Consider the following 24,762-nt stretch of genomic DNA (forward strand, 5'->3'; position numbering starts at 1 on the left):
GTACCGCCATCTGGTTCCATTCACACATATTCTAAGTTTATCTTGCACCAAATTCAGGGAAGTCATAAATACTAATTTAGTCTCTGTCTCACCCGCGGCCTTACTCAGAAATTCAATAAAATCAATCCAAATCAAATACAGAGAACAATAAATTGAAACCTGATTGCAGTATACGAACAAGGGTATTAAATTGTTTATTAACAGCCATTAATTAAATATTTATTACCTTATTCATTAATAGGCTTGATTAAAAGTTTATAATAGACAATCTTGGTGAAATATCCCTATTAGGTTTCCACCGAGCTCGTCGACGCGGAATGAGCTGAAGCCGGTTTGAAAAAACTTAATACCTATGGTAATAAGTAAGTAAAAACGGTTTTATAGTCTCTCGTGCCGAAGCGGTGCGAATGATGACTTTTACATCCTTATTACCATAGACTTAAAGGTTATTCGAACCTGTTTAAGCTGATTCCGCGTCGACTAGTTGATGGAACTTACACGAGTGTGGTCTTACTTTGTACTTACGTTTGTAACATGTATTTCTTTTCTTTTTTAATTGCTCGCGCCTGTTTTTATTTCTAAATAATGTTTCTTATGTAGTTGTATAGGCATTGGTAGTATTATAAATTAATATCATTGGTAATTGAGTGAATCATGACGACCTCCATGATCGAGGGGCTTGCATACTTGTTTTCATGGTGTCACCATCTCTGAAGTCCCGGTTTCGATCCCCGGTTGAGTCAATGTAGAAAACCAACTTTTCTATATTGTCTCGGATATTTCCGATTTCTATAACACAAACGCTTCAGTTAGATCAGAGCAACGTCCATAATATATAACTTCTATTAAATATCTTCTTATAAAATATAACTTTTGTATTTAGACATAATAAAGTTATGACAGATATATGGGTCACCTTGATCCATACATATGTATATTGTACTGGTATTACGCAGAAAAAGACTTCCAAATAAATGTTAAAAGTATATTGGTATAAAGTACAAGTGTTATAGTGGCAAATCATTTCTTGATATACTGTCTCGGTGGACAGGCCCAAATTATTTATAGTGCCCCTCCCAAGCTCTTGGTTGTAGGATAAGGTAATTATTACCTGTGTAACCAAGCCCGCACTGGGATTTATTCAGTCGGGTCTTAACCCCAGATCAGCCTGTTTACACAGACTACATCCGGTGCTCGGCCAGTACCTTGGGTGAGCGACTCCGGGTGCACGTACAGTACCTCCCTATTGCCTTGATAGGCACCGGAGCTGTTGGCATGCTCACCTCCCGTTGTACATTGCAGATAAAAGTAGGTCGCCGCGTGCGTTGAGTAATAACGAAGTATGTATGAGACCAGACAACAGAAATTGAAGGAAAAATAGTGGATTTGAAAACACACCATCTGGAATCGAACTAACACTTCGTTTCCTAAATGGTCCTATTGACATCAAATATTCTTTAGATTTATTTTACTCCTTTATAACTCCTTTTTTATATACCTTCCATTAATCATGACTACCAGCGCAAAAGTGGTGTTACCAACATTTAATTTATTTTCCACAATATTACTTTAAATGATACCAAAATACATAATTATTATATTATTTGGATACTATTTCAATGTATGAAAATATAATAATACTTATACATATTTTATACATGAAAATAGCACCCAAATATGTAATAGGGTTAAAAAACCGATTGTGGCTAAAGTTGAGCAAGTCCCGATGACGGTGAATTAGGTAGTGCATAAGTATGTCAATTGTTATATTTTTTACTAATATTATTCCTTTATTGTTTTGTTTATATGAGTGTCTGTGCTTGTGTAATAAGCAGTTTTCTTTCTTACTTTCTTCCTTTTTAATAATTATGTACTTTAGTAACATTTAAAGTAATATTGCGAAAATAAATTAAATGTTGGTTACACCACTCTTGCACTGATATACTCAATTGTTCATTTAGTCTCAAAATTCTGTCACTAATTATATACAATACAAATACTTTTTGTTACACAGAAAAACACATTACAGAGTTAAACAAAAAACAAAGGACGAGCCCCTAATTGCTGTACAACTGTTGTTTAACCTAAGTAAATAAATTAATTCTTTTCCTGATAACTCAGTATTTATTACTGCTTTCTGTCTGATTTGATTAAATATATTAATCCATGTTCACCATAAAAACCTTTAAACCATTGAAGGTAACATACTATAGGATTGATCAAAAAGTGCTAGGTATCGAAGAATAAACGATAACACATTTGTAAAATTAATATCAAACTTTAATTAATTACGAATTAGCCATGTTTATTATAATCTTTTGTCGTATTTCGAGTAATTTTGGAACCTCATTTCTCAAAAAAAATCCTGCCTTTACTTATAAATACTCGTTATTTACAGCTCTAAGTGTCGTTTATTGAGGTCTTCGTTATCAAAGACGTGGTCCACTCAAAGAATTTTGGGAAGATTGAAACAAGGAAAATCTGAACGGTTGTGTTGGGTGAATATGGTAAGATGAGGTAACATATCTCAACCTAACTGCTACAGTTTTTGACGGCTTTGTAAAGATGTGTTTTTGGAATGATCATGACGAAATAGGACACCTTTGATAAATTTTAATCAATAAAGTGAAGCCTTGGCAGTATCAAAACAGTTTCGTATGCAAGCGAAGTTTGGTTATTTTAATGACCCTTTTTTGTGATAAGCGTTGTTTGCAATGAAAATAAAAATAGGCTTTAAATGTTATTGGTTAACAGAAAAAAAACAAGCAAGCTGCGAGTGGCCGCTACTGGCCGCCGATGGCTGCACGCAAAAACAGTCTATATAGGTCAATTTTGTCGAAAATCAATTATTTACATCTCTACATTGAATATTTTAAGAACATTCTGTTCAAAATTTTAAGTTACTGTTAAAAACTTTTCATTTTTATTACTTTTTAATTTCAATTAATATTTAGAATAAATACATTTGTCTTCAATTTGTTATAATTTTAAACTAGGCTGAATGTACGTAAACCAATGCCAATGTATAAGATCTTTCTGCTTTGAAATTTTAGTCAGTACCTTTGTGCCTTATCTTCAACAGTAAACTGCGTTAATTTTCAGGTTTTATTGTTTTTATTGTTTTTATTCCAGATTACAAAAATAAGTAGCAACAAGCCTCTACACTTAGTTACGTCCTTTCATATTAAGGGGGACCTATATCGAAACTAATAATTATGACGAAAAATAATTCTACTTTTACTTTTTCAGAACAGTAACGGTTGTCTCTTCATCTCTCTCCGTAGGCGTCGTACACTAATGCAAACTATTTGAGCGTCGAGATCGATCGATCGATCGAGTCTAGTACCCCCTACTCTGTCTTGCATGTCAAAACGCTCTATGGAATCAATATTCCATCTTGAGACGTAGCCGAAGAATTTCAGGATGCCGATTTGTACAACAGTAGACTGACGCAGGTTGACGCCGAGTTCTTGAAGTATGGAAACATTTGAACGAAATTGTCCATAATACCCCAAATAAGATATATATATATATATATATATATATGTTACCTACATCGAGTCAGGAATCCATGCTTTGTATCAGGGTTCGAAATGATAATTATCAGAATAGTTATCTTAATGTGTGTACATATACACAAGATACCCCCCCAAGCCGACTTTGTCGACCTTTTCGTTCTGAGCACAAAAATTTGGAGAAAATTGTTACCCAAAGTTAATCTTTAAGCTGTGAGCCGTAAAATGTATTTTGGTATGACTCCCTGCTCGTCTCATTAGTGAATGACATTTTAAGAAAGTTTTTAAGCCAATTTGATCTTTAATGTATGGTTCTTACTTAAATACAGAATACAAATTTCAACCAGCAACCAGTGGTATAAGGATTGCTTTGCAAATTGAGGCAAGCATGGTTCGAGTCAAGCATGGATCGTGTCACATTAAAAATAAAATATTATTTAGCTATGACTATAATATGTATAATATTGTTTTTTTTTTGTTTTTAACATCTGGATAGGTGTAAGAAATATCTAAGTCCTGTTCATACAGAACAATAATTTCTAATTTTAATAATTCCATTAAGTGCGGCATATTAAAACAAGAAAGAAAACTTTGAAAGTGACTAAAACCTTGAAAGTAATTAAAATTGAATAGACAAATACGAACGAAACGTAGAACAATGCGTAATCACAGAAGACACGATCATATGCAAACTGCAGAGCGATTTCGTGACTTGTTAATCTATCCATACCCACCCTACGCTTTATTAGCAATATCTAACCACCTTAGGCAATTTCTAGTGAACAAATATTGTGATTTGTCAACTTCAACATTAAAAAGTGAAACAATGCTGTTAAAAATATAACGTTAAGACAAAACAGTGCTCTTGAAATCGAACCACGGGTACTGTAACTGGCTGTAAGCCACTCGACCAATTTACTTGGAAGTTAAATGACGAAATTTAGTATTGGTTTTAAAGATTTATTCATCGTCTTCAAGCAACACTCCACTGTATTGCTTACACAATAAAGTTGAAATTGCTTTCATTTTTTATGTGTTCAATACGTTAGATGGCTCTCAGAACCAAAAGTTCGGTTAGGGAGTCAGGTATAACGCACATATTCAACATAGCCCCGCACTAGGGACACCCTGTGTCGCGGGTGCCATGGACACACACATAGGCCACCACAAATTACACCCAAACACACGAGAGAATATAAATGTGGGCCATACAAATATTTCTCCCGGCCCGGGAATCGAACCTGGGACCTCTGCGTGGCAGTCCAGCATGGTAACCGTTTGGCCACAGTCGCAGTTTAACTGTACTTTGGTAATTATGTTGATATTTATAAAATTAATTCGAACAACAAAAGGCTACCGTACCTTAAATGTGACGTTTTCAAGTGTAAATTTATTTTACCTATGGAATAAATAATCTTTGACTTTGACTTTGACTTTGACCGTTAGCAATCAGAGACGTATCCAGAAATGACACATGTCAATCTCAAAAAGGCACAAAATAAATCGTTTTTCCAAAGATTTTTCTTCTGACTGTTTATCATTTCTAATTAAAAATTAAAGAGACAAAACAGTTATCGGATACATATCGGATAATTATTTGAATAATTATCATTTATACGTCCCAGTACTGAGCACGGGTCCTTCAGCCGAGGATTTAGGCCATAGTCCGCCACGCTGGCCCGATGCGGGTTGGGGACTTCTCACGTTTTCCGTGGGCTGTGAATCTTCTTCGACGTGCAGGTTTTGACCACGATGTTTTCCTTCACCGAAAAGCTCATGGTAAATTTCAGTGTGCGAGGCCGGATTCAAATCCACGGCGAAGAACATAAATATCTTGATCACTTCGAACCCTGGTCTGTATTGAGATAAGCAATACATTCGCGTTCAATTGTAACTTACATTTCTATTAATGTAGCATCACAAATACATTTGCGTAAACCTCAAGTTGGTATTTACGATATCAACTGGGTACTGAAATTGTCAGTTATATTCTAACTACTCCCAACGAGACATCAGACTATTATATCAACTAAACGCAATATACAACAGTTAGTCTCCAAAATGACGTTAAGTGAAGACATTGCGATAGTTGCTAGTGTTGTCCTACATTTCCAAATAATATAAGTCTGGTCAGTTACGAGTCTCTAGGTTATCATCGAACAGAAATTCAGATTATGCCAATTATTACAATGCTAACTAATTTGTAAGTGTTAATTGGACTTGGTTTAAAGGAGTTAACACATTTATTAGCAGTAGCGCGTCTTGTGAAATAGTTCGTCCAGGGAATTACTGCCACCCTACCGAATTCTACCGTCACTGCGTTTCGATTTTGAAGGATAAGGGTGCCGGTGAAACTACAACAACTTATGTTTCAGGGTGACAGGCGCAGTAGTAGTGCTCCTCAGATCTTTGATTTATTTAAACCTTACCATCAAGCGCACCACTTGTTCGTCCCTTCTCTTGGTATTATAAAAAAAAAAATTATTAACGCGGAATCTGCTCGAGCACGTCAGAAAAAACTTTATATCAACAATCTCAGTACAGAGTACTAAACCAACCTCAAAAGTCATTAATCCCCTAGTTTGCCACCCTTGGCGGTGATATACTTTCTTGAATTGTAAACGGGACCACTACTGAGGTATCCTCTTTCCAACAAAAAAAGAATCATCAAAATCGGTTCACAATGTTATCGCGTAACATATGTACATACAAAAAAAACATACAGTCGAACTGAGAACCTCCTTCTTTTTTAAAGTCGGTTAAAAAGACTTCACTTTAATTTCACTTCCACTCGAACAACTAATGGTAACGACAATTAATTGGAATTCAAATGCAGGTATAAAATTAAATTATTGGTTATTAATACTTAACCGTAATTAATACGTTCGTGGTTCGAATTCATAGAATTATATAATTATTAGTTTCTTATGTTGGCAATTATAATTCATTTATATTCTATTACTGTTTCTAGCTATCAAAATCACCATTCTATATTGGCTCGAGTATGATCTAAAATAAAAGAAAATAATGATAACTGTATGCTTTTAAGTCTACGATACCATTATTATGTCATTATAATATTGTATCAGCCAATGATAAAAGTGGATCACAGACAAACAATCTGCCTCTCTCTCTCTCTCTGTCTGTCTCAACACAAAGCCCCTGACTGTGCCACATTAAACCTACATTAGCTATCTGTCGATAGCCATTTACCGCATTCGCCTTACTTTCTTCTGTTACGATTTTTGTGTAGAAAGTTAAGTCGCATTATACCCATTATGTCATGTACATATAATGACATACATATAAACGTATAATGACACGTACGCGTAATGACACATTTGCACAATGTGACAGGACGCATTATAATGGCACACGCTGCACTTACGTTGATAACTAAGTCCAAATCTTCTAGTTTATTGAATAAAGCGGTGTCATTAATGTTTTATTTGTCTGTTAAATAGTTCGCTACATAGGGTATGAGCTTATCGGTTAAGGAAAACATCGTAATGTAACCTGCATTTCGAAGAAGGTTGACAACCCTCGGGAAACGTGCAAAGTTCCCATTGGGCCAGTGTGGCGGACTAAGGCCTCAAAAAAGTTTAAAAAAAAGCTTTTTAAAACTGGCTTCAAAAAGCGTGTTTACAGGGCTCTCAAAGGCTGGCAACGCATAGGCAGCTCATCTGATGTTGCAAATGTCCATGGGCGACGATGACCACCTCCCATCAAGTCGCTGGTCGGCACGTTTGCCTCCTTCTTTACATAAAAAATAAAACTATGGCCTAACCTTTCGCCTGAGAAGAGACCCATGCCCAACAGTGAGACGTATTATTGATGATGATGATGATGATGACATAGAGTATCCTTTCAGAAGGGTTCGTTAACATATATCGCACTGCTATTACAATAGTGTTATAACTCAAAATATGTGAAATTCAAGATTATACCATTATTGAACGTAGAATTTGATTCTTTACACATCATTAACCCATTTGCGCCCGCCGTGCCCAATCGAGGACACTACTTTGAGCACCCGTAATTTTTTTATATTACTATTAATACTCATTACAAAAGTGTATATGTAAAGTAAAATAGTGGATCTTAATTTTATTATTTAAAAAAATTGTTTAGAATTAAATAAAAGTGGTTTGACTGTTCCTTTTGTGGGGTTAACTTACGCACACGTGAAACGCTAAAGTTAGTTGTTTTTCCTGTATGTTATTACCAACAATTTATTTCTTTTTTTACATATATTATTGAAATGTATTCGTATACTATAAAATAAAAATTATATAATTGAGTTAAATAGTGTTTTGACAACTTCAGACGGTGGTATATAACGGTGTCCCCAATTGGGGCCATTGGGCGCTTATGGGGTAGTTTATTAGTTTTTCATCTATAAGTAATTTTCAACGAAATAATGACACAACAGGTATTTGGCAGCCACAATTATTACTATGGGCTTCAGAAAGCTATTGAAGCTGTAATGGATGAGAGAGACCATGATGTGGAGATAGATTTAGGGGGCATTTCCCCTGGAACTGAGGGCGCTCACCAATGTAGAAGTACTATTCTTATGTAACAAGATCTAATAATCTACGGCAAACTGGTTATCGAACAACTGAAACTGTCTGCAAAGGAAAAACTAAGAAATATCTACTTGACCAGATTTGTAATACACATGTAGAGTAAAACCGTGCCAATTTTGACTATCGATTTTACCCAATCAACCAAATTCTGTTTTTTCCATGGCTTGACAATAGTATTTGCACGATGAGCTCTGATTATGATAATGTCCTTTCTCTGGTGAAAGTAAAAAGATAAAGCACTGTGAATAAACAGAAAGCTGACGTGGGTATCCTGCGTGATTTCAAACGTACCAGCAGGATAAATCAAGCTGACCAATCTTTTTGTATCGCACTGCCATTCGAGGCAAAAACTGGTGGTGTGTTTTGTTCCACTACAAGCTGCACCTAGCACTAGCTAATACATGGCGTTTACACCTCCTGACCAATAATACGAAGCTAGATCAGCTACATCAGTTAAACGGTTACATCACGTCACTATTGGAGAAACAAATACTCAAAGTTTACATCCAGCAGCTTCTTTGGTGCTAAATCTACAGAACATTGGTGTTGATCACTACGCTCAGAAGTTGGCTTAACAGTTACGATGTGCAAAAATAGCTGTTGAGCCACAAATAAGTGCGTTGGCAATATAAAAAATGCGTCAAGTCTTTGTGCACCGACAAATATTGTTACAAATTTTTTGACACCGCTTGAGCCCATTGTCCCCATTTGAGGACGGCATTTTTTTTCATACAAAATAAAATAAAATCTTTTTTTTCTTCATAATTTTCTCATAACTAGGCTATTTTGTAAAGGTTCATAAAAAAATTTTACTATTTTTAACGCTAATTTGTATTTGGGCGTTAATGGGTTAAAACCGTAGTTAGAATATTGTAAAAAAATAAGTAAAAGAAATCTACTTAACTCAAAATGAGACACGCGTTATGTGAGCTAGTTGTGGCCAAAATGGTCCTTATTCAAAAATAGGAAATTATTTTTTCTCTTTTATTCTTAAATATATTTGGCAAGTAGGAAATTGTCTATAATAAAATATAACCTATACATACATAATTAGTTTTTCGTCGATTCTGAGAATATACACTTTTTTAGTGAATACACTATTGTATCAACAGTGCGATATATCGCATTGTTAATACATCGTTATCATCATCATATCAGCCGGAAAACGTCCACTGCTGAACATAGGCCTCCCCCAAAAGATTGCCAAAGTAGCCAGGAAGCGATGTGCATTCATCAGTTACCCCGCCGCCCATACCAGGTCATCCGTTCATATAGAAGCTACACTAGTACTATATTACTATGTAGTATACCAATACAATAGTGTATTAACTCAAAAAGTGTATTTTTTCGGAATCAATGAAATTCACCTCACGTAAGAGATAATTAAAATTTATGTATATGTTAAAGTTTATCACAGACATCTAAACAATTTCCTACTGGCCAAATATATTTAAAAATAAAAGGGAAAAAACAATTTCATATTTTTGAGTAAGAACTGTATCATTTTATCATGTCTCATTTTGAGTTAAATAGACACCTTTGACTTGTTTCTTACAATATTCTAACGATGGTTTTATTGGCGTGTAGATAATCGAATTTTACTTTTAGCAATAATTATAATCTTGAATTTCACATATTTTGAGTTACTACACTATTGTAACATCAATACGATATATATTTCATAACTATTTAGCGACGACAGTTTTTTTTGCTCCTTTCTTGGAATAATGAAAATCTGAATGGAATTCCGTTCCATTCCTTACAAACCACAATACACGAGGTACTAAATGTTAAACAGTAAGCGGGGTAAATGAAGTAGATCACATAAGCCATACACGGCCTACGAAAACAGATTTAGGGCACACTTGACGGGCATCGGTACATTCTCAGCACAAAGCAATGAAAGCGGTTTAGTTCAGAAACAGGATTATGCTATAATCTACGGTAAGGCAGTTGACACATGCTCGGGGCTGTATTGTGTTATTTGCCCACTATGAAAATACCGCTACTGAATATCCTTTACACAAGGACCACATGTTGATTACATAGAAGTCAATCAATAAATTATATAATAGTAGTCAAAGTATAAAGTACACAGCTCTGTAAAACCCTTATATTTAATATAAAATATTTTATACAACTGTTCATTTATAGTCAGAAGTTTATACAGCCGAACAAAAGAACGCCGTATTATTTATTATTAATAATATCTTGTGCAATATTTTAATGTTATATGACATACTAACTTTTATTAAAGTAACTTTTCTATTTTATTTGAAAGAAAGAAAGAAAATAAATTTATTCAGCACAAACACATGTTAGAAGTACCTATAATATTATGATTTTATGCTTAACTGAAAAGGGCGGCGGAGACACAGTGCTGTTTTCAGTGGACCCTTTTCAAAAGTGGGCGATTTAAAAAAAACAAATAAAATTAAAAAGAGAATAAAAAATGTGGACGCTAATTAAAATAAGTACAACATAAATGACATAGTTGATTTAGAAAAATGACATTGTCACATACCTACAGCGTTTTCAAATAGTTCAATCTGTCTTCATGTATTTTATATTTCTCGGTGCGTTACACTAATAAAATTTCTCAAAGCGTATTTTGTAGTTATTAAAATGTGCTCCTGAGTTTATTTTTGAAAGTATAAACGGATTGTTTCAGGTTTATGTGATTATGATACCGTCGTTGTTTCCGATTTCTACAACTACTTTAGGATTTGAACAACGTATGTGATGTCTAATATTTATTTATTTTATTATTTATTTACAGATATATAATGATTTATTCGTTAAGTAGGTACGTTAAAGTGGCACAGGTGACATCTAAGAATCTTCAAATTTACTGTCCACAAAACGGAAGTAGTAAATATCAATCTAGGTCTTAAAATGTCCAATTAGAAGTCAGGCGACCAAACCTAGAATATAGCAGAGTCACCATAAGCTCCTGAAAAGCTAAACGCTTTGATGCAAAGGCCACATTTCAAACGTGTGTAAACAGGTTGACCAACACAAATAGAAACGGTAAACATCGGCCATCCTATTGGTATTCGAAGATGAAATATTTTATGTTACGTTGCTGGATTGAATTATGTATAGTATGGTATAAGGTAGATGTTTACTTGATATAAACTGAATACGGTTACAAAGGAGCTATGACTGTTTAGTAAAAGAATAAAATTACCTTACGACATCTTTAAATGACACCACGAAGCGCTTTATCTGCAAAAGAAAATGTAAGTTTTATTAACTGGTAACGATGAAAGAATATAGTTTAACATATTAAATTAAATTAAATTCAACTTCTTTTTATTCGACACGTGTCCGTGGTCTTTATTTGTGACCTTTCGCGGCAGTGTCTCGACGAAAACTACGCGCCTAAACCCTGACAGCCCGGTCACTCAGTACAAGCGCGAACGCGGACAACGGCAAGCAACTACCCACTTTTAGTAGCAATAAAGCTCCATGTGAAAGAGTTCGTCCACGGAAGTACTGCCACCTTACCTATATTTGCCGCCAAGCAGTAATGTCAGCATTACTGTATTCCGATTTGGAAGGGCAAGGGTGCTGGTGAATTTACAGGCACATGGGACTTGTCAACTTATGTCACAGGTTGACGGGCGCAATGGCAGTGCCCCTAAGATCTTTGAGATTTCAAGCTCTGAGTGGCACTGCAACTGTTATGAACAGGTTACCATCAAGCACACGACTTTCTCGTCCTATAATTTAGTATTATAAAAAAACAACCCTTGTTTGGTCCATTCTTATTAGTCACATATGTAGGATTAGTGTATGTATGTACGTACGGAATCCTCCACTGCCGCCGCGAAAGCTCATGAGCAAGGATGACGAGCTGGTTCGTAACATATCGAGCAAAAACTCTATGAAAAATCTCTGATTCTCACGGCAGTTTTCTTTAAAACATCTTTTTATTTTTATTTTAACATCGTCACATTCACGAGACATTTTCATTAGTAAGTTATATCACAGTATTTACAAGTTCACTGAGCTTTAACGTCTTATTTATAAGCTGGTATAATTAATTTTAATCGTAAGTACAAAGGGAAACGTTTACCATTACATGTAAATGTTAACGATGAATTGAACTGTGTTTACAATTTGAGATATTCTAAACAATTCGAACGTTCCAATCGTACCACCATTCGACGATAACAAGTTCAAATAAAATGACAATAAAAACGGCACTAAAAAAATAACGAGCGCATTCCGTCAATGTGACGAGGAAGGCATGTGTCAAGTGATTATGTTCACAATGACTCATGTGAGAATTTGACCAAACACTGACCATTGACACCAGTGTAATATACAAACGGTAAGATATCTTTTCCATCACACCAATCTTTATAAAGTAAGGATTTTATGAGCAGGCACTTCGCAAGTAATAAATAATGTTAGAAATTCGGAAAAGAAGGAAGTTTCTCGAAAGATTCAATAGGTTTTATTCTACAGACGCAGCAATGGCAGATCGCAATCAATATTTATTTTATGTGTGATGTAGCAGGAAACAGTATCTCCATACCTGAAATAAAATCCTGATAAAACAGTGGCGTCGCATGCAGTTTTGCGCCTTTAGACTGCTGCTGCAGTCCGCGGACTGCGATCTGCAGCATTGGTCGGATTAGACAGCCATCTTAGAGTATATATCTCGTATGTTATTTTTATGTAATTTTTCAGGACGAAGATAAAATTGTGGTGTAAAATATAATAAACACAATAATGTATGTAGTTAGCATTTTAGTTAGTTAATTTATACCTCTTTCAGATGCTATTATTACCTTAATAATATATAAGCAAGAGGTTTATAAGTTTTGCTTCAAAAAGACGATGAAAACCTTACATTATGTAAATATCGTAAAGAAAAACGGAAAAAATGTAATAAAAAGATTGCTATAAACCTAGTTACGTAGCTTATAAAGTTTAACAAAGCTAACTTTTATACAGACCTAACTAAAGTAATATTTCTTAGATATATATCTTTTTTGAACATATCTATCTGTCCAAACCTTGCATGTGATGTCACCAATTGACCGATAATGGAACTCGCCCACATGAAGGATATTGACTTACAATAAATGTCACATATTTCTTAATAAACACCACCTAGGGAAGTCGGGAGACGAGTCAATTCTAAACGCGCTAAAGTGACCATTATACGTCTGTCATTGTATACTCCATCAATTTCATGTCGCCCTGGTAACAATGAGAGACCTAAGTGCGTTTTTGTATATGATACTAAGGCGACATAATTTATGTTAAAAATAAATAAAAATAAAATGTTTCTTTATTTAGTTTCACAAATTTATCTATATCTATTTAAAAAGTGGCACTTAGCGCATATTGTCCTTACAGTGATTTCTGATTCTCGTAAAAAAGACCAATATCTTTTACGTATTATGGCGTAAAAATCATCTAATCTATTCCCGGTAAACATGACAGAAGCACTACATCGTCAGGGAAGCCGCAGCATAGCACGAAATGCATTGTTATATTAAACTTCTAGTCTATCAAAAGCTCGCTTAGCATAATCTAGTTGATTTGTTTGTTATTACTAGAAATTGGAATAGCATTGATAAATTGTAGTTCGTCAATTATTTACAAATTAGTTAAAAAATAGTTATTTGGGAGTACCATTATGGTCTACCATTAGGTACTAAATATTCAACTACGCTGTTTTGTACCGCGATTACCTGTCCTCTTGCATTATTGATCCATAGCATAATAATAATAATTTAACTGCCTCCGTGGCCGAACGGTTACCATGCCGGACTGCCACGCAGAGGTCCCAGGTTCGATTCTCGGGCCGGAAGAAATGTTTGTATGGCTTACATTCATTTCTCTCGTGTGTTTGGGTGTATATGTGGTTGTCTATGTGTGTGTCCATGGCACCCGCGACACAGGGTTTCCCTAGTGCGGGGCTATGTTGAGTGTGTGCGTTATTTATTATTATTATAATAATGCCACAGCTAACTAGTTCAGGAAGTCTGACAATAAGCCCTTAGTCAAAGAACAAAAAAGTAACAAGAACGGACAGTCTCCGCCCCTCTCTAGCTTTAGATCCCGCACATTGACGGTCACATTGCAGAATGGCAATAAGGCTGTCGACGAGCCGTTTTCGTGCTAAGACAGCTTTGATTTGAATATAGTTTTCATTTATTGATTACGAAACTTATACGTTAACATACAACATAATTTTACGTTACTATTTATAATGGTTGTGAATTGTATTGTGTACGGCTGTTTATCATCGTCTAAACGGGATAAAGAGAGGAGTTTCTTTCTTTTTCCGAAAGATGAAAAAGAAACAAGTAAAAAAAAAGACTTGCCTGAAACTCATTCACTTATTGTTTTGTTCATTATTTAGTGCAGAGTAATACATAATACAGATTTATTATATCAACATAATGAGACCCCATAACTTCGTGAGCTAGTAGCAAGGGTTCTCGAATTTTCAATTTGTATTGCCGATAAATGTTACGTATTTAATATATCTAATTATTGACTAGGTAATGATAAACTTGCACACGCAATCTTATTTAAAGTACACATCCAAAATATAACATTTTAAATGCTTTTAATATATATTTTTAAATAAATCTTCAATACTATTCTAGTTAGTGAATTAATGAAATATATAATATTATATCGATATAAATACCTAATGAACATGTGTAACTATTAGGATTCTATTAATAGAATTATACATAGATAACACCACCTCTCTGACCACGTAACGTAATTGTACTAGATAGTGATGGGTAGCCCTGCCACTTTACGCACACATTTGCACGTGTGCAGATAGCGCCTCGCTATATGTAGTAGTAGTAGTAGGTAACTCACTTTCGACTGTTGTATGGAGTGTCCGGGGTGTGCCTTCGTTAAAGAATGTTCTCAAACTAATTAGGGTCACAACCTTAAACCATGGTATAATAAGACAAGAATGGTAACTTCATTCCATAAAAACGTAACAGCGTGACTTGTGTGTGTACGCGCCGGTCCCATGCCGTGTACGGACGCACACATTCACATAATCTCGCGATGCATTCGCGTTGCATAGGGCTGGTCGTCAGTATCACACGGTTTGCGGCGGACATGCACAAGTTACCATACTTGTCTCATCGTCCTATGCTTAAATAAACCCTATGACTTCTTTATCGCACTTAATAGACACAGGCTCGATGTATTCGTTTAAATATATATTACTGTTATAATAAAAGAAACTATTACTTGCAAAAGTGCTCGCTTAAAAAGGCCCCTTTTATTCAAAAAGATCAAATTGAGCCACTCTCGCAAATTTTACATAAAAAGCTCACTCCACTTCGAAACTTTGGCATACTTGTAGCCTTGTGGCTTTCCTCTGAGTTTCTCCTTAATGAACATTCTTTTAATAAGAGTCTTACAAGAACGACGTTTTAATTTTGTTTTCTTAATTTCTTAGTTACATGCTTAATATTTGTTTGGTTTTTAGAAATCGCAGGCGAAACCAATTACTGTCGTAAGTTAAAATTATGGAATGAAGAAAACAGGATTTGAAAATTTAAAGAAAAATACAGAATGAAACCGATATACGTTTATAAATATTATGTATAAATAAAAATAAACACGTTATTCGCATTAAGATCCATTCAGTATTTTTTTAATTTTCTAATTACATTTTCTCAATTCCACAATTTTGAGTTACGACAGTATTTGGTTTCATGATGATTTATCGATGAAATGTTTATGTTTTTATAAAAAAAACCGATTTCAAAAGTTTGTGTGAAATTACATCTATTTGCCAAGTTTTATTAAAATCATATAAAAAGGTAAGTTGGTGAAATCCAATAAACCGGTTTTAGCCACTCTTCGAGGTGGAATATTTTCTTCATATTTGAATGGGACCGCTACTGAGGTACCCCCTTTCCAACAAAAAAGAATCATCGTAAAAGGCTCACAATTAAAGTCGGAGTAAGCGCGTAACATACATACACAAAAATAATCTGGTCGAATTGAGAACTTTCTAATTTTTTGAAGTCGGTTAAAAAAGATTTAATTCAAATATTGCCTAAATTTAGTGATGGTAATAAAATATTATTACCATCAATCAGTTTAGAAGATGTATTAATTTTTAGTTGGAAACGATTCTGATAAATCTTATTAATTCAATGGTTCGTATAAGTACGTAAATTAGTTTGGATTGAGAACTAACGATTACTAAAAGTAGGTTAAAATATTGTAACACGAGTTATTTAAAGACAGGTACTTTATATAGACAGACACTTTATATAAGAAATAACGTATAAAACTAGTTAAACTACTTTATTGAAAATTACACCATCGTTTGTATAGCATTCACATTTACAGTTTAAAAACTGACATAGAATGGGTAACGTCAAAATAGTTTCAATTTTTTTTTTATAACTTTTCACCATTGACCTACTAATGTTTTCACCCTATATACTCGATGTTTTCACCCATTTATTTGTGTAGGCATAGGTTTCACCACACAGCCTTTTCATATATTTAGTGTCTTTTATTGTTTCAATGTTGACATTTAAAAGAAATATGTTCGTTTCAATATTTATTTTGTTATATAATCATGATATTTACACATTTTTTAAGAAAATACTCCACTAGTATGCTATCACTATCGACACAAAAATTGAAAAAGTAAGGAAAATTCCTTTCTAACTGACGGGATTCGAGCCAGCAACTGCTGCAACACCGGGGCTTCCGCTCTTACCAACTGAGCTACTGGTCGAGTAGTCTTTAGATGTAATTATCAATAAAGTAATTTGACAAATTGTATGTAATATTATTTATATGTAAAGTTCAACCCTGCTGACAACTGATTGTCAATGTAAGTTTTGCCTAAAGTTAATAATTCTATCTACTGTGCTCATAAAATGGCAAATTAAAAACTTCCACGTTGCGGAATTTAAAATAACAAATACTGCCTAATACGAGCATTTATGTCAAAAGTCAATGCTGGCTCCAACAATTCGGGGTCCAAAAGTAACTTGTCAACCTTTATAGACCTTTCTAATCCCATTGGGTCCAATGGCGCGATAACGTTCTCCGTCATGCATATTCGTCCACATAATCGGCTGTATAATCGTAATCCAAATGAGCGATTACCTCCTCGTGCGCAGCGTGGGCGAGACTTAGCGGTCGTACGTTTAAAACGCTACGAGGAACTAAGAATTAACCGTAATATTTTCTTAGAATGAAGTATAATACCTGTTGGAGCACATTATACTACACGATATTTTTATATAAACATTATGGAAGCTAGATATATCGAAAGAAAGCGAAATAACGGAAAACCGATCAGCTGTATAGACCAAAAAAATGGGAAGTGTTATTATGAGGCAAAAAAGAATTCGCGCATAATAAATTCGCATAATTTACCATTGTTAATTATGTTTATGTGGAAGATTTAAAATTCTGTGCAAATGGTTAAATCACACAATATAAACCCAAGGCCAATAATGCCACAATGTCCGGAGTAACATTTTCAAATGGTAGGAAGTAGTAGAGAAGTTTGAATGCTTTATGTTACTGATAATATTTTGAGCTGAGTCGAGTGTAATTATTATTAATTCATCATCTCGGTAGACCAGTAGGTAACTGTAAACACTAGGTAAGGAGGTGTTAGATTTGATCCCATAGAGGCCAATTTGAGTCACTCTTTTTGAAGATTGATCCTGGTCCGTGTATTCTAGGTAGTGGCCAGGATGCATAGAAATCCCTTATTTAAAATCAAGTAATTAGTGCGGGCGTGTAGCATATTATATGTTTATTGTTATTACGAATATTGATATATCTTAAATCGTTTATTTCTTTTGGCAATAGCACCTATCATCAGTGAGCATAAAGTATAATATCATTGCCTATCATTAAAAGTAAACAAAGTGACATGACCTGTTTTGTAACGAATTTAACACAAAACACGAGCATAATACAATTTTCTACGGTTATTTCAGTGCGTCAAATTCCTTGCTTAAAAAACCTTTAATTAAATATCGCGAGTCCGAATAATATTGCATTTCACAAAGTGATACCGGAAACAAATTACTTCATTCACATATTATAGTTACCTGTTCAAATATTTTATTTCTCAAACAAATACGACCTCCTTTAACCTGCTTTACAGTACTTCGAAGAGCTGTCAAAAATTAAAAAGCTTTATCTGGCTCGGGCAGCATAATTATATTGCCGTCAGTCAGACATGCTTTTTCACCGCAAATTAGGCCAATAAATATATTCTTTTATGGATCATTATCGTCTATATCGCAATATACGTTATTACGCTTTTGGTACATCATAGGTATAAATTAAAACAAAATATACATATATTAAAAATATATACAAGGTGTTAACATAATTGCCTGATATCCTCCTCAATACAGATACATATATAGATATGTTTACAGATACTAAAAAACGCGAACATGTTTAAAAAAAAACTATTTGTGTCAGAAAACCGGTGAATTAATTTAATTTGCGATGTATTCTCTATTCGTGCAAGCTCTCTTGGGATGCACAAAAGGAACCTCCCCGCACGACATACCATTCCTTTCCTGTACTTGCGTCTGGCGCACCATGGGCAACAATCGGCGAGTATGTATGTGCGGTACCTTACGCCAATTGGAAAATCTTTTCACCACAATGAGGAGCATTATAGTGTATGCCATCGATACGATAAGAAGAAGATAATCTCTTTAAAGGAATTTTGAAACGAATTTTTATAACAAATGTAATGTATTTTTTTGTGTATTTGAATAAATAAATTTAAAAAACAAATAAGGATAGGATGATCTTAGAGCCGCCAGTTTCTATCGGAGGGATAAATTTAAAATAAATAAATAAATAAATAAAATGCAAATCAATTGAAATGAAAAAACTAACTTGATATTTTAAAATTTTATTTTTCCATACAAAAAACGAATTTATAATTCAGTTTCAACATAACTTGTGATTTTGAAATAAATTAAATACTACCGTGATATTGGCGTTCTTTATTGTATTGACAGTTAAGTGGCCAGTGATAGTTAAAAAGTTCCAAAATATAGCACAGAAAAAGTTTAATCATTAAGTATAATATATTAACAGAGTGTTGTAAGTAAAAAAAATGTCGAAACATGACTTATTGTGACTATGTTACTTAAAAATGATTACAATGTGATAAGTAACTTTTGTTAGCACGCTGTATATACCCTGCAGCAACAAAAAGTTTTTTAAAGGTACACAACCTGGCAAACAGACGATTCACGTTTGAGTGGCGGCACGTATACGGCAGTGTATAGATATTAAGTTTTTAGGGTTTTATTAATGAAAATATCCTATTTAAATATTACAAATAATGACTGGCATGAAACTTAAAAACCTTGTGCGTCCTGCAATGGCATTGGCTCTCATAATCAGTATATTCAGAATATTTTTTCTCTATGGAAAGTTAAAGAGTGGTGGAAGCTCATTTCGAAAACGGTTGTTTCGGCAATGCGAATCCCTGTGGCGGCATATATAGGTATTGTAATAATAATAATATGCAGACAATCACATCCATTGCCTGGTCTCAATCTAGGCAATTTCCTGTACTTGGAGTAAAAGCTACGGAATTTACTACCTGGAACACCATACTAGAACCAATTCTGAAAAGTTCATTTCCCAAGTTAGTTCTACCGGGAATCAAAAATCACAATTCTAACCGATGGGTCACCGAGGTCCTCATGTAGGTATACTGACTGTGTAATTTTAATCTCTAAGTTGCGTACAGACGGCAGCACTGTCTTAGTTTTAGTAACTGTAATATAAACAGTTTTATAAGCTCTGAGTGGCACTGCAATTACTATGGACAGGCGTGTCGTTTAACACCAGGCGCATGACTTGCTCTTCCTGTCACTTGGTATCATAAAAAAAATTAAATAGCGCCAAGAAGGAACCCTCCTTAAAAAAATCAGTAAGTACTTTTACTTCCCGTATGTTACATTCATAAAGCCATATATTGCCATAAAAAAAGAAATACAGTGTATTTATAAATATTACGCTTTATTGTTAAAACCGCGCGTATTCGATGTAAATATTGTGGCATTTGAGGTAATTTTATTTTTATGAAAGGGACAAGTAAATACATATAAGTAGTCTTCGAAACAATGTGCCATTGTACATCTTTTTCCTTTCATGTTTGTTGAAATAATATGTAAAAAATTATGAAAGTATAGTACTGTAGAAATCGCTTATTATTATAATACCCTAATATATCTTTTTGCGTTTTCGACTGCTTTGCTTCTAAATCACTTTTGTCTTCAAAAGCCTATTTAAAAAGGAATGAAACTTTTTTTTCTAATAAAATAATAAATTACAATGTTCGAATTTTAACGACTAATCCTAAGCTTCAGTAGTACTAAAATTCTTCGGCCTTTGGGATAAGCTAAGGCGTCTAATTGGCCATACTGCTAGACATAATTATATTGTAACTTTTCTTCAATAGTTTAATAATTTTCTTTCTTTCGCCGATAATCTTTAAGGTGGCCATTTTAATACCTTTCCCTAAACTTCAAAGGCTTTAACATTAGTTTATTTATTTTTTCTTCGTTTGTAAGAGACGATATTAGCACCATACAGCAATAATTTGATGTTTTTCAAATATTATTATCGCTTTTTATTATCTTTCTCACTTATTGTCCTAAATCACAACCGTCCTTTTAAATTGTTGACTGATAAATTAGATACAAGTAGAATGCACTTAAGACGGTACGAATACCCTTAAAACAATCATCTTATGCAGAACGTGATAAACGATTTTTAAAAAGTAGAATGTGTCCGGACAAATGCTACACCTAGGTTCTCCACCTTTTTTTTTTTTTTTTTAACCTGGCTGAAGCATGAGGAACTTACAAATCCTCGTGCTCCAACTGGTAATATACATACCAAGTAACGGGACGAACAAGTAGTACGCCTGATGGTAAGCGTAACGCCTGCCCATAAGAGTTGCAGTGCCACTAAGAGCTGTAAATCAAAGATCTGAGGGGCGCTACCACCGCTTCCGTCATCTTGAGCCGTCAAGTTAACAAGTTTCACCATGGACCTTATCCTTCAAAACCGGATCGCAGTAATGCCCACTATACTGCTTGGCGGCAGAAATAGGTAAGGTGTAATACCATGGATGAACTCTTTCACAAAGAGCTACTAAATTATATTATACTTATTAATAACATATAATGCTGTTGATCATAATTGTATACAATTTGCTGACGATACAACTCTTATAATAAAATGCCCAAACAATGCGACTTTTAATACTGACGTAAATAAAGCACTCACAGACATAATAAGTTGGATGGACATCAATGACTTGAATATTAATATAAGTAAAACCAAAGTTATGACATTTAGATCTTACTACTCAAATCCCATACCGGTTAAAATTAATTACAACTCTGATACTGTAGATGAAGTAGACACATTTAACTTTCTTGGGTTAACAATCGACAAGAACCTTAACTGGAAGGAACACGTCGAACAGATGTGCATGAACCTAAACAGATTTGTTTACGCTTTACGACGACTAAGGCAAACTGTCTCGCGAGAAGCTGCTATGACGGCCTTTCACGGCTACGTTTCGTCCGTGCTCAGCTACGGTCTTGTACTACGGGGTAACTCAATAATCTTGGAAAGAGCGTTTAAAGTCGTAATAATATAGCAAAATATATTTTCAAACAGAGCAAATGTAGATATCAAAATGGCGACCGGTAGACTTCGATATAAATCGATTTCCCGCAACAAAACGTCAGAAAATTAAAGTGTTGAAGAAAATGTATTATCTAAGATATGGCAGTATGGTGAATTAGATACCTTATCCTGCCCCGAAGGAAGAAAAATTTTACCACTAGTACAAAAGTAGTCTTTTCATGATACGAAAGAACTTTTGTGAGGTTTTTAGAACAAGATCGTGACTATTTTAGTATGTATATATTGAACTCAAACTTTACTGTAAGGCGCCATCTCTATTATTTATTTACGATCTCTGAAGGGTTGTCCATTATTGCCAGATACCTAGTATACCAAATAGGCAGATCGCTCTAATGGATCATTGTTACTGATGCATAACATACCATAAAACATGGTACCATGGAAAACTAAAATTTTAGGACCTCTCATTGTTCTGTACGGGGCAATCACATGTAGTCTCGACTCTCTCGACCCTTTGCAAGGCATTCTGGTACTGACATCCCGTTAAGATAAATTACTACGGACAATTATACCCAATTCACGAAAATGAGCTCGTGACGTACTATTATAAGTATTTCCATTATTTCACTGCCACTGATAGTGACTGGCTATTTGTAACTGTGATGTTAGATAACCCCTTGGTTCTATTGAATAGAATTAGTGATTTAGATACACATCTAGATTGTTAGTTAAGTGAGTCCTTTTGTTGTTTTGATGATGGGTAAGATTTTTCTATAGGGTTGAACATTTTTATTAATAGGAAGTAGCTACGTTCTTTTTTCGTTATTTTCAGTTGAGCAACCTTACGCGCGCAAATATTGAAGTATCTTATTTTTTTATTTTTATGTTTTCGCAGTTCAGCACGTTTGTGAGCACAATTTTTTTCTATTTTCACATTTCTACATATTTGCGCGCGCACATATTTAACAATTTGTTTATAAATTTTTCTGTTTTTAACCGACTTTAAAAAAGGAGGAGGTTCTCAATTCGACTATATGGTTTTTTTTTGTATGTATGTTACGCGTTAACTCTTTTGACGCGATAACAATTTGTGAACCAATTTTGTAGATTCTTTTTTGTTGGAAAGAAGGTCCCTCAGATGTGGTCCCATTTAAATTTGAAGAAAACATTCTACCTCTAAGGGTGGCAAACTAGGGGATGAATGACTTTCGAGGTTGGTTTTTTTAGTACTCTGTACTGTTTTCACAGTTCTGCAGCACACCTCCCTTCGTACCTCATTAGTAAATTTTTATTAACTTCTTTCGTCGTCTTTCCGACATACAGATTGTATCACAATGTTCGCCTCCGCAACAAATCAGTCTAACAAGAGTGAGTAATGGTTATTAATCTAAAGTGCATATGATTTGAAAAGACAGTGATATAGGATCTCGTCGGGAAGCGAACTCGGACCTTCTGCATGGGAGATAAGCGTTCACTCAATTACCCTATCACTGTAACTACAAGGATATTATACAAAAAAAGAACCGTCGTGACACACTTTATCACTTTCCTAATAGTACACTATCAGGAAAGTTGAAGCCTTATTCATCCCTAAACAGTTTTGTTTGAACGCAGGGATTGTGGTAATCCGTAGTCTTATTTTGTGAAAGGAAATTGTTTATAATAAAAATATGATATAGCCCTTAAGCGCGATTGGTTGACAAGAACAAGCAATGTACGGATTATAGCACAGGTAACCGCCCGCGCCGTTGCTTGCAAGCTAAAAAGAACCTTCAAAATGGTAACGCGTCAACTGATAGTACACCCGGGGCTGGAATTCCTTACATTAAAGTATAAAGATACTTTAAAATTTTGTTAGTGTTTCTTTTTTTATGATACCAAGTGACGGGACGAACTAATCGTGCGCCTGATGATAAATGATGCGCCTGTCTGTGTGTACAATTTGTATGGCAAATTTTAAGTTTTTTTCGCCACTAGAGGTGTTGTACAATTTATACTTTAGCACTGTAAATTAGTTATTATATATACAGAATCCCTAAACTTCAACTCAGTTTTCTAAAAATGAAATAAATAACTCAATCACAGCAGGATCAGTGGAGGTACCTATTGATTTATTCATCTACACCCAGCAGTCGATCCTCGCTCAGACAAGCTATAAGCATTTTAAATCGCCATAATTAATTTACCAGGCGGAGAAGCCTAACTTGAAAACATGCCAAAGACTTGGCAAAATTGCACGAACCATTTGTTTGCCTAACCACTATGCGATTTGTAGAATTAAATGGCATTGAGGACCTATTGAGGAGACTTCGGGTTTAACAACAGATTAATTTTATCCTATTCCTGCAAGTATCTCGAAGTGGTAAGTTGGTTTACAGGTAATAGTTTCGAACTATATCTTCAGCCATAAAACATCATCATCATTATCAACCCATTTATACGTCCCACTGCTGGGCTCGGATCTCCTCTCTGGCAAGGGTTTAGGCCATAGTCCGCCGTTGTTGGGGAACCTTCTTCGACATGCATTCACTCCAAGTTTTTCCTTCACCGAAAAGCTCATGGTAAATTTCAATTAAATAAAACGAAAAAACATACCAAAGGTTATATTATTTCTTTGCATACTTGAATAACAAAAATCTATGGGAGTTATTTGTTCAGCTCCTTAGGTAGTTGCTTCTATTAGTGATATTTTTAAATAAACATTGTGAATGTGAACAAATAGGAATTAGTTTTGTAAGTAGATACTTACAATGAGCAACCCCTAGAATTAATCCCTTAATCTCTTAATCTGTCTTACGAATCAGTAGTAGTGTTTAATCAATTTGGAGATTTCGACATTAATTTGCTTATACAATGACATGAAATAAAGAAATGTTGAATTTCAATTTTAATTTGAAAGCGTGTAGCTGAAATACGTAAATCCTGCGATTTATCATAAGTTTATTTTGGACTCTGAAAGG

The 24,762-nt window shown here is 34.4% G+C and overlaps 1 protein-coding gene across 3 annotated transcripts in view; it reads right to left on the reverse strand.

The window, feature by feature from the left end:
* The window catches only part of LOC113235638, a 183,460-nt gene that overhangs the window by 73,505 nt on the left and 85,193 nt on the right, over positions 1-24,762 (reverse strand). For all 3 annotated transcript variants that reach the window (XR_003310886.1, XM_026471452.1, XM_026471451.1), the window contains exon 2: positions 11,295-11,332. The gene's annotated coding sequence lies outside the window, so the exon portion shown is untranslated. The remainder of the gene's footprint in view (positions 1-11,294; positions 11,333-24,762) is intronic.

The sequence above is a fragment of the Hyposmocoma kahamanoa genome, unplaced genomic scaffold (genome assembly GCF_003589595.1).
Source record: "Hyposmocoma kahamanoa isolate Upper Pololo Valley unplaced genomic scaffold, ASM358959v1 88, whole genome shotgun sequence".
Taxonomy (NCBI): domain Eukaryota; kingdom Metazoa; phylum Arthropoda; class Insecta; order Lepidoptera; family Cosmopterigidae; genus Hyposmocoma; species Hyposmocoma kahamanoa.